Below are 15577 nucleotides of genomic sequence, written 5' to 3'. Positions count from 1 at the left end.
CCTAAAGCCAATCACCTATGTGTCTGATCCCCATCAGACCCTTGTGATGCTCAAAGACAATCTGAGACAACGGCTTTGTCAGTGGATCTGCAATGTTATCTTCGGATGGAACTCTTTCCACTGCTACATCTCCTCGGGCTACGATCTCTCTGATAAGGTGGAACCTCCTCAGAATATGCTTAGATTTCTGATGAGACCTAGATTCCTTTGCTTGAGCAATCGCCCCGTTGTTATCGCAATATAGGGAGATCGGCTCCTCGCTACCCGGCACGACTCCCAAATCTGTGATGAACTTCTTCACCCAGACTCCCTCCTTTGCTACATCTAATGCAGCAATGTACTCCGCCTCTGTGGTCGAGTCAGCAGTAGTATCTTGTTTGGAACTCTTCCAGCACACTGCTCCTCCATTCAAGGTGTACACATACCCTGAATTCGACTTGCTATCATCGACATCAGACTGAAAACTCGAGTCAGTGTAGCCTTCAACCTTAAGGCTATTACCTCCATATACTAGTAAAAGATCCTTAGTCCTTCTCAAGTACTTAAGGATACACTTTACTGCTTTCCAGTGCTCCAAGCCTGGATCCGCCTGATACCTGCTCGTGACACTCAGAGCATGCTCTATATCAGGCCTAGTACATAGCATGACATACATGATATACCCTATTGCTAAGGCATAAGGTATTATATCCATGTTCGCCCTTTCTTTTGGAGTCTTTGGGGACATACTCGTAGAAAGCGATATCCCATGTCTCATCGGTATGAGACCTCTCTTGGAATTTTCCATACCAAACCTTTTGACAATGGTTTCTATGTACCTGGACTGGGACAAGCTAAGCATCCTCTTGGATCTATCTCTATAGATTCTAATCCCTAAGATATAGGATGCTTCCCCTAAGTCCTTCATGGAGAAGTGTCTAGATAACCAAGTCTTTACTATGGATAGCATTCCTACGTCATTCCCAATGATGAGGATGTCATCCACATATAACACCAAAAAGGTGATAGCACTCCCACTTACCTTTCTGTATACACAAGGCTCATCTTCGTTCTTAACGAAGTCATAAGATCTAATTGCCTCATCAAATCTTATGTTCCAACTTCGGGAAGCTTGCTTTAGTCCATAAATGGATCTAAGCAACCTACACACCTTATCTTGGCAGTTCTTGGACACGAATCCCTCATGTTGCATCATATATACCTCCTCCTCGAGGTTCCCATTGAGGAATGCAGTTTTCACATCCATCTGTCAGATCTCATAATTATAGTGTGCTGCAATAGCCAATAGAATTCTGATGGATTTTAGCATTGCTACGGGTGAGAAGGTTTCGTCGTAGTCAACACCTTGCCTTTGACGATACCCCTTAGGCCCTAGCCTTGCTTTATAGGTCTATACCTTTCCATCTACTCCGATCTTTTTCTTAAAGATCCACTTGCAACCGATGGGTACAATACCTTCGGGCGCATCAACTAGGTTCCAAACCTTACTGGAGTACATAGAATTCATCTCAGAATTCATGGCTTCTTGCCACTTCCTGGAGTCTATACTCATAATAGCCTCCTCGTAGGTCTGAGGATCAATATCCTCTACATCCTCTCCTCTAATATGTCCCACATATCTCTCAGGAGGATTGGATACTCTATCAGACCTGCGTAAAGTTGAAACTTGTGTATTAGGTACCTGAACAGACTCGGGCTGTAGAGTAGTGCTTGAGCTTGGTTCTCCAACCTCGCTCAACTCTATCATTCTCCCACTGTCTCCGCCAAGAGTGTGTTCCTTCTCAAGGAACACTGTTCTCTTAGCTACAAAGACCTTTTGGTCCTCGAGATGATAGAAATAATACCCACAAGTTTCCTTGGGGTATCCCACAAATTTGCATCGCTTTGTCCTTGATTCTAACTTGTCGAGGTTGTGTCTTTTAATGTGGGCAGGGCAGCCCCAAATCTTAACAACCTTAAGATCAGGCTTCTTCCCTTTCCATATCTCATATGGTGTATACACTACCGACTTAGTTGGAACTCTGTTCAGAAGGTAAGCTGCCGTCTCTAGGGCATATCCCTAGAATAAGATGGGTAGGTCAGCGAAACTCATCATGGACCGCACCATATCTAATAACGTACGATTTCTCCTTCCAGAGACACCATTGAGCTGAGGTGTATAAGGAGGTGTCCATTGGGATAATATCCCATGGTCCTTGAGGAACTGAGTAAACTCTGTACTTAAGTACTCACCTCCTCGATCTGATCGAAGAGTTTTGATACTCTTTCCAGTCTGGTTCTCCACCTCATTTTTATACTCTCTGAATTTCTCAAAGGCCTCGGACTTGTACTTCATTAAGTACATATCCATGTTGGGAAATCATTGGGGGGTGACATCATATGCGCAGCGGAAGAACAAGAAAACAAAAATCCCCGATTCCCAAAAAGATGTTCGTCGTCGTACGAAGATTGGTGCGCAAAAATCCGCAAAACACAAAACTGCGTATAGAGATTGTGTTACCTAGGGAGATCGTATATCCCTGTTTCCTTGCAGATCCTTAGGAGAGGGTGAAGGAGGTCAAGCGTCCTCCTCTCTAGCGGTGATCCACACAGCAGGGTTGCGACGACGCTCCTCAAAACTCCAGGCCTACTCTGAGGTGGAGAGGGAGAGGAGAATAGGAAAGGCAAGCAAAGACTCTAGCCTATGAGGCTGTGAATCCCTCCTATTTATAGAGATCCCGTGTCAAACCCTAATGGGTCCTTCCCTAGTGGGTATTGGATCTGCATCCAATAAGACAAGGGCTCCGTCGGATATCTCATATCCGAACCTCTACTCATCGCAATGCCTACCATATGTGTGTGACCATCTAGGCCCAATATCGAACTGGCCGTGAGTCATACCTGTCAGAACTCCTTCTAACTCAGTGAATTATTATCTCTGTAATAATTCACTCGACTCATCGACTACGGACGTACTAGGCCACTACGCCGTAGTCCTCAGACGATACAGGGCAATCCAATCCATTGGACCTGTCTGTCCTCAGTTACCATGTACATATAGTCCCTCATCCATCTAATATCCCAGAGACCGTATATCGAGCATGGTGTTGTCAGACCCATACGGTTTCTACTCGAGTCTCGCTCTAATCGGATTCTCCCGGAGAACTCTTTCTCTCTCAACCCGAATGACCCTGGCCAGGGATTTGTCTGAGCAAGAACACATGGGATATTCCTCTCATGACGCCGAGAGTATATGATCCTCTATTGGACTGGTATACAACACACCAGTCTATCCGGTTATCACGATGTCCCTCTCGAGTAACCTATGACCGGGATTATTTAGGATATGTGTTTAAAGGTGAATCGATCTCATTATCGTGATCTCATCATGATCCGATTCCAATTGCACAAATCCAAGGACATCACAATATATGTATGCATTTATGCAATAGTTATAAAGTGATATACGCCAAAATATAATAAGCAAAAAGATTCTGTATCAAGTCACACGTGCCATCACTCACGTGATTGGCTTGCTGGGCACCTATGACTAGCAATCTCCCACTTGACTTAAAGCCAATCACCTATGTGTCTGATCCCCATCAGACTCCTGTGACGCTCATAGACAATCTGAGACAACGGCTTTGTCAGTGGATCTGCAATGTTATCTTCGGATAGAACTCTTTCCACTACTACATCTCCTCGGGTTACGATCTCTCTTATAAGCCGGAACCTCCTCAGAACACTTCTGATGAGACCCGGGTTCCCTTATTTGAGTAATCACCCCATAGTTGTCGCAATATAAGGAAGTCGACTTGTCGCTATCTGTATCGACTCCCAAATCTGTGATGAACTTCTTCACCCAGACTCCCTCCTTTGCTGCATCTAATGCGGCAATGTACTCCGCCTCTGTGGTCGAGTCAGTAGTGGTATCTTGCTTGGAACTCTTCCAACACACTGCTCCTCCATTCAAGGTGTACACATACCCTGAATTCGACTTGCTATCATCGACATCAAACTGAAAACTTGAGTCAGTGTAGCCTTCAATCTTAAGGCTATTACCTCCATATACTAGTAAAAGATCCTTAGTCCTTCTCAAGTACTTAAGGATACACTTTACTGCTTTCCAGTGCTCCAAGCCTGGATCCGCCTGATACCTGCTCGTGACACTCAGAGCATGCGCTATATCAGGCCTAGTACATAGCATGGCATACATGATAGACCCTATTGCTGAGGCATAAGATATCATATTCATGTTTACCCTTTGGAATTTTCCATGCCAAACCTTTTGACAATGGTTTCTAAGTACCTGGACTGGGACAAGCCAAGCATCCTCTTGGATCTATCTCTATAGATTCTAATCCCCAAGATATAGGATGCTTCCCCTAAGTCCTTTATGGAGAAGTGTCTAGATAACCAAGTCTTTACTGTGGATTGCATTCCTACATCATTCCCAATGATGAGGATGTCATCCACATATAACACCAAAAAGGTGATAGCGCTCCCACTTACCTTCCTGTATACACAAGGCTCATCTTCATTCTTAACGAAGTCATAAGATCTGATTGCCTCATCAAATCTTATGTTCCAACTTCGGGAAGCTTGCTTTAGTCCATAAATGGATCTAAGCAACCTACACACCTTATCTGGGCAGTTCTTGGACACGAATCCCTCAGGTTGCATCATATACACCTCCTCCTCGAGGTTCCCGTTGAGGAATGCGGTTTTCACATCCATCTACCAGATCTCATAATCATAGTGTGCTGCAATAGCCAATAGAATTCTGATGGATTTTAGCATTGCTACGGGTGAGAAAGTTTCGTCGTAGTCAACACCTTGCCTTTGACGATACCCCTTAGCCACTAGCCTTGCTTTATAGGTCTCTACCTTTCCATCTACTCCGATCTTTTTCTTAAAGATCCATTTGCAACCGATGGGTACAATACCTTCGGGCGCATCAACTAGGTTCCAAACCTTATTAGAGTACATAGAATCCATCTCAGAATTCATGGCTTCTTGCCACTTCCCGGAGTCTATACTCATAATAGCCTCCTCGTAGGTCTGAGGATCAATATCCTCAGCATCCTCTCCTCTAATATGTCCCACATATCTCTTAGGAGGATGAGATACTCTATCAGACCTGCGTAAAGTTGAAACTTGTGTATTAGGTACCTGAACAGACTCAGGCTGTAGAGTGGTGCTTGAGCTTGGTTCTCTAACTTCGCTCAACTCTATCATTCTCCCACTGTCTCCGCCAAGAATGTGTTCCTTCTCAAGGAACACTGCTCTCTTAGCTACAAAGACCTTTTTGTCCTCGAGATGATAGAAATAATACCCACAAGTTTCCTTGGGGTATCCCACAAATATGCATCGCTCTGTCCTTGATTCTAACTTATCGGGGTTGTGTCTTTTAACGTGGGCTGGGCAGCCCCAAATCTTAACAACCTTAAGATCAGGCTTCTTCCCTTTCCATATCTCATATGGTGTAGACACTACCGACTTAGTTGGAACTCTATTCAGAAGGTAAGCTGCAGTTTCTAAGGCATATCCCTAGAATAAGATGGGTAGGTCAGCGAAACTCATCATGGACCGTACCATATCTAATAGCGTACGATTCCTCCTTCCAAAGACACCATTGAGCTGAGGTGTATAAGGAGGTGTCCATTGGGATAATATCCCATGGTCCTTGAGGAACTGAGTAAACTCTGTACTTAAGTACTCACATCCTTGATCTGATCGAAGAGTTTTGATACTCTTTCCAGTCTGGTTCTCCACCTCATTCTTATACTTTCTGAATTTCTCAAAGGCCTCGGACTTGTACTTCATTAAGTACACATATCCATACCTTGAGAAATCATCAGTAAATGTAATGAAGTAGGAGTAACCTCCAATGGCATGAGTTGACATGGGTCCACATACATCACTATGTATGAGTTCCAACAACTCAGTGGCTCTCTCTCCAGTTCCACTAAATGGAAAGTTGGTCAGTTTTTCACGAAGGCAAGGCTCGCAAGTTGCATATGACACATAGTCGAATGGATCTAGATATCCATTATTTAGCAACTTTTGAATCCTTCTTTCATGGATGTGACCTAGCCTACAATGCCATAGGTATGCACTGTTCACCTCATCTCGTTTCCTCTTGGACACTTACATTCATGATATGTGGAGTAGTGTCTTGCATAAACAAACCTTTATGCAATATTCCTCTCGTCAATCTCCCCTCGGCTTTGCTAGAATTTATAATAAATTGAAGATGTGATAAGCAATATTGGTATCCAATACCAATGCATTATCACAAAAATCTGCCAATTGGAGATTGATCATGAATATACCTGAAGCTTCTCCAAGCTTCTATTTCGCCCTTTCTACAAGGTACTCTTTGTAGTTCCTCTTCCAGTGCCCATCTTTACCACAGTGGAAGCACTGGCCTTTGTCCTTTGTTGGGTCTTTCTTAGCAACCTTTGCTTTACCTTGTTTGCTCTTGCCCTTTCCCTTCTTAAGGGACCTTTCTGCTTTCCTTTTCTTTCTGGTCTCACCAGTGTAGAGAACTGGCTTCTCGTTCTTAATAGTACTCTCTGCCTCCCTCAACATATTGAGGAGCTCTGGGAGAGTCACCTCAAGCTTGTTCATATTAAAATTCATTATGAACAGAAAAGGAATCTGGTAGAGACTGAAGCACAATGTCCACACACAAGTTATCCTCTAGGACCATTCCTAGACCTGTGAGTTTCTCCATCCACTCAATCATCTTTAGGACATGGTTCTGAACCGGTGTCCCCTCAATCATCCTAGCGCGGAAAAGGCTCTTGGATATCTTATATCGTTGAGTCCTTCCCTGTTCCTCAAACAATTTACGGACATGTAAGAGAATGGATCTGGCATCCATCTTTTCATGTTGTCTCTGTAACTCTGGAGTCATAGAGCCCAACATATAGCACTGAGCAAGAGTGGAGTCATCGATGTACTTCACGTAGTGAGCGATCTCATCCTCGCTTGCCCCTACTTCGGGCGTAGGCATCACTGTATCAAGGACGTACACGATTTTCTCCGCTGTGAGAACAATTCTCAAGTTACGGAGCCAATCCGTATAATTTGGACCAGTGAGGCGGTTGACATCAAGTATGCCACGTAAGGGGTTTGAAAGCGACATTTTCTGAAAATAAAGATGTAGCAGAAATGTATAACATGCAGATTTTGCAAGAAATAAACTATCAAGATATGGACTTCTATCTTAATATGCTCCCACTATTTTACTATCGAGTCACGCGACACCCTCAGCACTTGAAACGGAAGTCTCCGACAGACTTCTAGTGGGGATCAGGATCCAATCAGCGTCTTAGTGTAACCTCGAGGGACTCGACCAATCACACTAAGCCTAAAAGGTAGGCAACTCTTGCCGATCACAACTCCTTGTGATTCCCGTCCTGTTCGGCCTCCGAATCACCATGGCCTCGAGGGACTCGACCAACCATGATGCTCGGTTAAGTCAACACCTTCGTTACAAGATGAGTCTGATTTGATGATATACCCTCGAGGGACTCGACCAAGCATACCATGCCCTCAGGTCACCGGTGACATCTCTATGTCGTAAGCAAGATAGCGAATCGCGATATAGGTGAGTCTCGAGGGACTCGACCAACTCAACCTACACCGGGAATCGGTTCCTACTCATAACGATGGAAGGCCACGTGGGTCAATCTAATTGCCTCATGTTTACCGACTTAATATTATCGAGAGATGTTTCTATGATTTGGTCTCCTATTATGACATGTCACACATATACATATTTAATATATATCTACATCGCATGCAAATATATATACATATCTAGTATGTGTATAAGCAATCACATCAGATGATCATGGACCACAACCTAATATGATTAGGCCCGAGCCAGTAGGCCTAATCACTCACATCAAGATCTATGTGTGCAACGGTGCATCTCCATGCCCTGTGATCGTCCATCTCGTCCTCGTCGGTTCCGTCGACATCTTGATGCATCTCCATGCATCACGATCGTCCGTCTCGTGGGTCCCGCTATCGCATCCACGCTCCCGCTGCGCCTCCTCGTGTGATTACAACTTAATCATAGGCACGCAGGCCCGACAATAAACGAGAAATATAATGGAGGTTCGCATACCTCAATAACAATAATCACAAGTACACACATCACACGGTCCATGATCATCCGTCCACACATCATACATCACATGTATAAATAATCATCATCATGTAAGACTACTAGATAATAATAAAAATAATAATCAACTAAACCTTTTAATTAATTAATATTTTTCTGAAATCAGGGACATGTAGGGAATTTCTCAATTCCTAAGGGTATTTTCGTAATTTGGACAAAAGACAGAAACTGGAATTTCTCAAATTCCGAGGGGCAAAATTGTCTATTTCCTAGAAAACCCTAATTCCCTCTTTCTGCTGCCGCTGCCGCCGCCGCCACCCTGCAAGCGGCGGCCTGTGCGGGCGGCACGCCCGCTGGCGGCGCTGCCGCTGCAGGTGGGCTCCCCTTTCGGGCGCCGCTGCCTCCGTAGGCGGTGCTGTCCCGCCGGGCGGCCGCCCCTGTCGGGGGGGGGGGGGTTTCGCCCGCGGGAGCAGCGGCGGCCTCTGCCCGTGGGCTGCCAGCCCCGCCAACAGCAAGCATGCTGCAAGCAGACCGCCGGCCGGCTGCTGCAGGCACAGCGCTTGCGCATGCGCCGGCGCTGTGCTGCCTGGCTGCGGCTGCCGCTGCAGGTGGCTGCAGGCATGCAGATCGAGGGCAGCAACTGTTGCTGCCCTTCCTCGCTTTTGCGTCAACGATTTTGACGTCAAAATTCTTCCTAAACACAATACACGCAGTTCAAAACCAATCATTCGCACGAACAACCTGGCTCTGATACCACTGTTGGGAAATCATTGGGGGGCGACATCATATGCGCAGCGGAAGAACCAAAAAACAAAAATCCCCGATTCCCAAAAAGTTGTTCGTCGTCGTGCGAAGATTGGTGCGCAAAAATCCGTAAAACACAAAACTGCGTATAGAGATTGTGTTACCTAGGGAAATCGTATATCCCTGTTTCCTTGCAGATCCTTAGGAGAGGGTGAAGGAGGTCAAGCGTCCTCCTCTCTAGCGGTGATCCACACAGCAGGGTTGCGACGACGCTCCTCAAAACTCCAGGCCTACTCTGAGGTGGAGAGGGAGAGGAGAATAGGAAAGGCAAGCAAAGACTCTAGCCTATGAGGCGGTGAATCCCTCCTATTTATAGAGATCCCGTGTCAAACTCTAATGGGTCCTTCCCTAGTGGGTATTGGATCTGCATCCAATAAGACAAGGGCTCCGTCGGATATCTCATATCCGAACCTCTACTCATCGCAATGCCTACCATATGTGTGTGACCCTCTAGGCCTAATATCGAGCTGGCCGTGAGTCATACCTGTCAGAACTCCTTCTAACTCAGTGAATTATTATCTCTGTAATAATTCACTCGACTCATCGACTACGGACGTACTAGGCCACTACGCCGTAGTCCCCAGACGATACAGGGGAATCCAATCCATTGGACCTGTCTGTCCTCAGTTACCATGTACCTATAGTCCCTCATCCATCTAATATCCCAGAGACCGTATATCGAGCATGGTGTTGTCAGACTCATACGGTTTCTACTCGAGTCTCGCTCTAATCGGATTCTCCCGGAGAACTCTTTCTCTCTCAACCCGAATGACCCTAGCCAGGGATTTGTCTGAGCAAGAACACATGGGATATTCCTCTCATGATGCCGAGAGTGGATGATCCTCTATTGACACTCAATAGCCCTCGTAAGGTCGAATACCACTCCCAATGACCAGCTATACTAGATCTGGGGACAGCCAAACCTATAAGTCTGGTATCAAAGAGTGGAGCACTCATACAGGACATCCTTGGTGTCTCAAGTCTAAGGACCAGATACACCACTAGGACTACGGAATCACTGTCTGACAATAAGGCATTATCAACCATCCAGCATTCCGTAAGCGGATCAATCAGTGAACTCATTCTCCAATGAGCACCTGTACTGTATCCCTAGTGTCCCTACACGAGCAGCTATGAGACCAGCTGCATCCATCATATGGACGGGTATACAGGACACCAGTCTATCCGGTTATCACGATGTCCCTCTCAAGTAACCTATGACCGGGATTATTTAGGATATGTGTTTAAAGGTGAATCGATCTCATTATCGTGATCTCATCACGATCCGATTCCCATTGCACAAATCCAAGGACATCACAATATATATATGCATTTATGCAATAGTTATAAAGTGATATACGCCAAAATATAATAAGCAAAAAGATTCTGTATCAAGTCACACGTGCCATCACTCACGTGATTGGCTTGCTGGGCACCTATGACTAGCAATCCATACCTTGAGAAATCATCAGTAAATGTAATGAAGTAGGAGTAACCTCCAATGGCATGAGTTGACATGGGTCCACATACATCACTATGTATGAGTTCCAACAACTCAGTGGCTCTCTCTCCAGTTCCACTAAATGGAGAGTTGGTTAGTTTTCCACGAATGCAAGGCTCACAAGTTGCATATGACACATAGTCGAATGGATCTAGATATCCATCATTTAGCAACTTTTGAATCCTTCTTTCATGGATGTGACCTTGCCTACAATGCCATAGGTTTGCACTGTTCAACCCATCTCGTTTCCATTTGGACACATTTACATTCATGATATGTAGAGTAGTGTCTAGCATAAACAAACCTTTATGCAATATTCCTCTCGCCAATCTCTCCTCGATTTTGCTAGAATTTACAATAAATTGAAGATGTGATAAGCAATACTGGTATCCAATACCAATGCACTATCACAAAAATCTGACAATTGGAGATTGATCATGAATGTACCTGAAGCTTCTCCAAGCTTCTATTTCGCCCTCTCTGCAAGGTACTCTTTGCAGTTCCTCTTCCAGTGCCCATCTTTACCACAGTGGAAGCACTAACCTTTGTCCTTTGCTGGGTCTTTCTTAGCAACATTTGCTTTACCTGGTTTGCCCTTGCCCTTTCCCTTCTTAAGGGACCTTTCTGCTTTCCTTTTCTTTTTGGTATCACCAGTGTAGAGAACTGGCTTCTCATTCTTAATAGTACTCTCCGCCTCCCTCAACATATTGAGGAGCTCTGGGAGAGTCACCTCAAGCTTGTTCATATTAAAATTCATTATGAACTGTGAAAAGGAATCTGATATGGATTGAAGCATAATGTCCACACACAAGTTATCCTCTAGGACCATTCCTAGACCTGTGAGTTTCTCTATCCACTCAATCATCTTTAGGACATGGTTCTGAACCGGTGTCCCCTCAGTTATCCTAACGCGGAAGAGGCTCTTAAATATCTCATATCACTGAGTCTTTCCCTCTTCCTCAAACAATTTACGGACATGTAGGAGAATGGATTTGGCATCCATCTTTTCATATTGTCTCTGTAACTTAGGAGTCATAGAGCCCAACATATAGCACTGAGCAAGAGTGGAGTCATCAATGTACTTCACATAGCGAGCGATCTCATCCTCGTTTGCCCCTTCTTCGGGCGCAAGCATCACTGTATCAAGGACGTACACGATTTTCTCCGTTGTGAGAACAATTCTCAAGTTACGAAGTCAATCCGTATAATTTGGACCAGTGAGGCGGTTGACATCAAGTATGTCACGTAAGGGATTTGAAAGCGACATTTTTTGAAAATAAAGATGCAGTAGAAATGAATAACATGCAGATTTTGTAAGAAATAAACTATTAAGATATGGACTTCTATCTTAATATGCTCCCACTATTTTACTAACGAGTCACATGACACCCTCAGCACGTGAAACGGAAGTCTCCGGCAGACTTCTAGTGGGGATCAGGATCCAATCAGCGTCTCAGTGTAACCTCGAGGGACTCGACCAATCACACTAAGCCTAAATGGTAGGCAACTCTTGCCGATCACAACTCCTTGTGATTCTCGTCCTATTCGGCCTCCGAATCACCATGGCCTCGAGGGACTCGACCAACCATGATGCTCGGTTAAGTCAACACCTTCGTTACAAGATGAGTCTGATTTAATGATATACCCTCGAGGGACTCGACCAAGTATACCATGCCCTCAGATCACCGGTGACATCTCTATGTCGTAAGCAAGATAGCGAATCGCGATATAGGTGAGTCTCGAGGGACTCGACCAACTCAACCTACACCGGGAATCGGTTCCTACTCATAACGATGGAAGGCCACGTGGGTCAATCTAATTGCCTCACGTTTACCGACTTAATATTATCGAGAGATGTTTCTAAGATTTGGTCTCCTAATATGACATGTCACACATATACATATTTAATATATATCTACATCGCATGCAAATATATATACTTATCTAGTATGTGTATAATCAATTACACCAGATGATCATGGACCACAACCTAATGTGATTAGGCCCGAGCCAGTAGGCCTAATCACTCACATCAAGATCTATGTGTGCAACGGTGCATCTCCATGCCCTGTGATCGTCCATCTCGTCCTCGTCGGTTCCGTCGACATCTTGATGCATCTTCATGCATCGCGATCGTCCTTCTCGTGGGTCCCGCTATCGCATCCACGCTCCCGCTGCGCCTCCTCATGTGATTACAACTTAATCATAGGCACGCAGGCCCGACAATAAACGAGAAATATAATGGAGGCTCGCAGACCTCAATAATAATAATCACAAGTACACACATCACACGGTCCATGATCATCCGTCCACACATCATACATCACATGTATAAATAATCATCATCATGTAGGACTACTAGATAATAATAAAAATAATAATCAACTAAACCTTTTAATTAATTAATATTTTCTGAAATCAGGGACATGTAGGGAATTTCTGAATTTATAGGGGTTTTTTCATAATTTGGACAAAAGACAAAAACTGGAAGTTCTCAAATTCCGAGGGGCAAAACTATCTTTTGCCCAGAAAACCCTAATGTCCTTTCCCCCTTTCGCTGCTGCCGGCGGCGGCCTGTGCGGAGGGGCGAGGGTGCTGCCCTCGCCTGCAGGCGGCACGCCCGTTGGCGGCGACGCCGCTGCGGGTGGGCGCCCCCTTCGGGCGCCGTTGCCTCCGCAGGTGGTGCTGTGTGGGGGGGTTCGCCCGCGGGAGCAGCTGCGACGCCTCTGCCTGTGGGCTGCCAGCCCCGCCGACAGCAAGCCTGCTGCAAGCAGGCCGCCGGCCGGCTGCTGCAGACGCAGCCCCTGAGCTGCCCGCCTTCGGCTGCGCTTCACGCACGCAGATCAAGGGCAGCAACTGTTGCTGACCTTTCTCGCTTTTGCGTCAACGATTTTGACGTCAATATTCTTCCTAAACACAACACACGCAGTTCAAAACCAATCATTCGCACGAACAACCTGGCTCTGATACCACTGTTGGGAAATCTTGGGGGCGACATCACATGCGCAGCGGAAGAACAAGAAAACAAAATCCCCGATTCCCAAAAAGATGTTTGTCGTCATGCGAAGATTGGTGCGAAAAATCCGTGAAACATAAAATTGCGTATAGAGTAGATTGTGTTACCTAGGGAGGTCGTATATCCCTGTTTCCTTGCAGATCCTTAGGAGAGGGTGAAGGAGGTCAAGCGTCCTCCTCTCTAGCGGTGATCCACACAGCAGGGTTGTGACGACGCTCCTCAAGACTCCAGGCCTGCTCTGAGGTGGAGAGGAAGAGGAGAATAGGAAAGGCAAGCAAAGGCTCTAGCCTATGAGGCTCTGAATCCCTCCTATTTATAGAGGTCCTCTGTCAAACCCTAATGGGTCCTCCCCTAGTGGGTATTGGATCTGCATCCAATAAGACAAGGGCTCCATCGGATATCTCATATCCGAACCTCTACTCATCGCAATGCCTACCATATGTGTGTTACCCTCTAGGCCCAATATCGAGCTGGCCATGAGTCATACCTGTCAGAACTCCTTCTAACTCAGTGAATTATTATCTCTGTAATAATTCACTTGACTCATCGACTACGGAAGTACTAGGCCACTAAGTCGTAGTCCCCAGACGATACAGGGGAATCCAATCCATTGGACCTGTTTGTCCTCAGTTACCGTGTACCTATAATCCATCATCCATCTAATATCCCAGAGACCGTATATCGAGCATGGTGCTGTCAGACCCATACGGTTTCTACTCGAGTCTCGCTCTAATCGGATTCTCCCGGAGAACTCTTTCTCTCTCAACCCGAATGACCCTGGCCAGGGATTTGTTTGAGCAAGAACACATGGGATATTCCTCTCATGACGCCGAGAGTGGATGATCCTCTATCGACACTCAATAGCCCTCGTAAAGTCGACTACCACTCCCAATGACCAGCTGTACTAGATCTGGGACAGCCAAACCTATAAGTCTTGTATCAAAGAGTGGAGCACTCATACAGGACATCCTTGGTGTCTCAAGTCTAAGGACCAGATACACCACTAGGACTACAGAATCGCTGTCTGGCAATAAGGCATCATCAACCATCCAGCATTTCGTAAGCGGATCAATCAGTGAACTCATTCTCCAATGAGCACCTGTACTGTATCCCTAGTGTCCCTACACGAGCAGCTATGAGACCAGTTGCATCCATCATATGGACGGGTATACAACACACCAGTCTATCCGGTTATCACGATGTCCCTCTCGAGTAACCTATGACCGGGATTATTTAGGATATGTGTTTAAAGGTGAATCGATCTCATTATCGTGATCTCATCACGATCCGATTCCCATTGCACAAATCCAAGGACATCACAATATATGTATGCATTTATGCAATAGTTATAAAGTGATATACGCCAAAATATAATAAGCAAAAAGATTCTGTATCAAGTCACACGTGCCATCACTCACGTGATTGGCTTGCTGGGCACCTATGACTAGCACCCCTATCTATATGCCATACTTGAGATAAGTCATTCTTGAATTCAAGGTCTTTGAAATCAATAGACTTATTGATAAGTTAAGAAATCTTAACCTTATAAATTACTCTCATCATGATTCCTATCATGATGTATCTTACTGAAAATGATGTTAAGACTTGACATCCATTCTCAAGTTTTACATTTCAAATATGAATGATTGTAGCAGTTCAACATAAGATATCGACGTGTAAAATTACAATGCAAGTTCTTGATATCTTAATATAATGCAATCATGGCATAATGTAAATATTGCAATCATAGTTATCATCGATTCATATATTTTCGATGATGTAAGCATGGCATAATCATAGCATCAATTCATATATCTCTCCCCCTTTGTCATCAATAAAAAGGAAAGCGATATAAATAATTTTTAAGCATAAGTGCGGTTTTATTCATGCCATAAGGTTCATGTCATTTTCCAATAGTTAGTGATAGGATACCAATTATGCAAACATCTCAAGAAAACATGACATGGAGATAGCTTTTAATACTTCTTCCTTTTCATTTGTTATTATCTTTTTGCATGAAAGAGGAAGGCTATTTGTGATACCAGCTATTTATGAGTTTACTTTGAATGAAGTTAAAATCGATGAGAGATTAAATCATATTCCATTTTTATAAGGATCAAGATATGTATGTGAA

The sequence above is a fragment of the Musa acuminata genome, chromosome BXJ1-3 (assembly GCF_036884655.1).
Source record: "Musa acuminata AAA Group cultivar baxijiao chromosome BXJ1-3, Cavendish_Baxijiao_AAA, whole genome shotgun sequence".
NCBI classification, from domain to species: domain Eukaryota; kingdom Viridiplantae; phylum Streptophyta; class Magnoliopsida; order Zingiberales; family Musaceae; genus Musa; species Musa acuminata.
The sequence above is the reverse complement of the archived record's forward strand: the minus strand, read 5'-3'. Positions refer to the sequence as shown.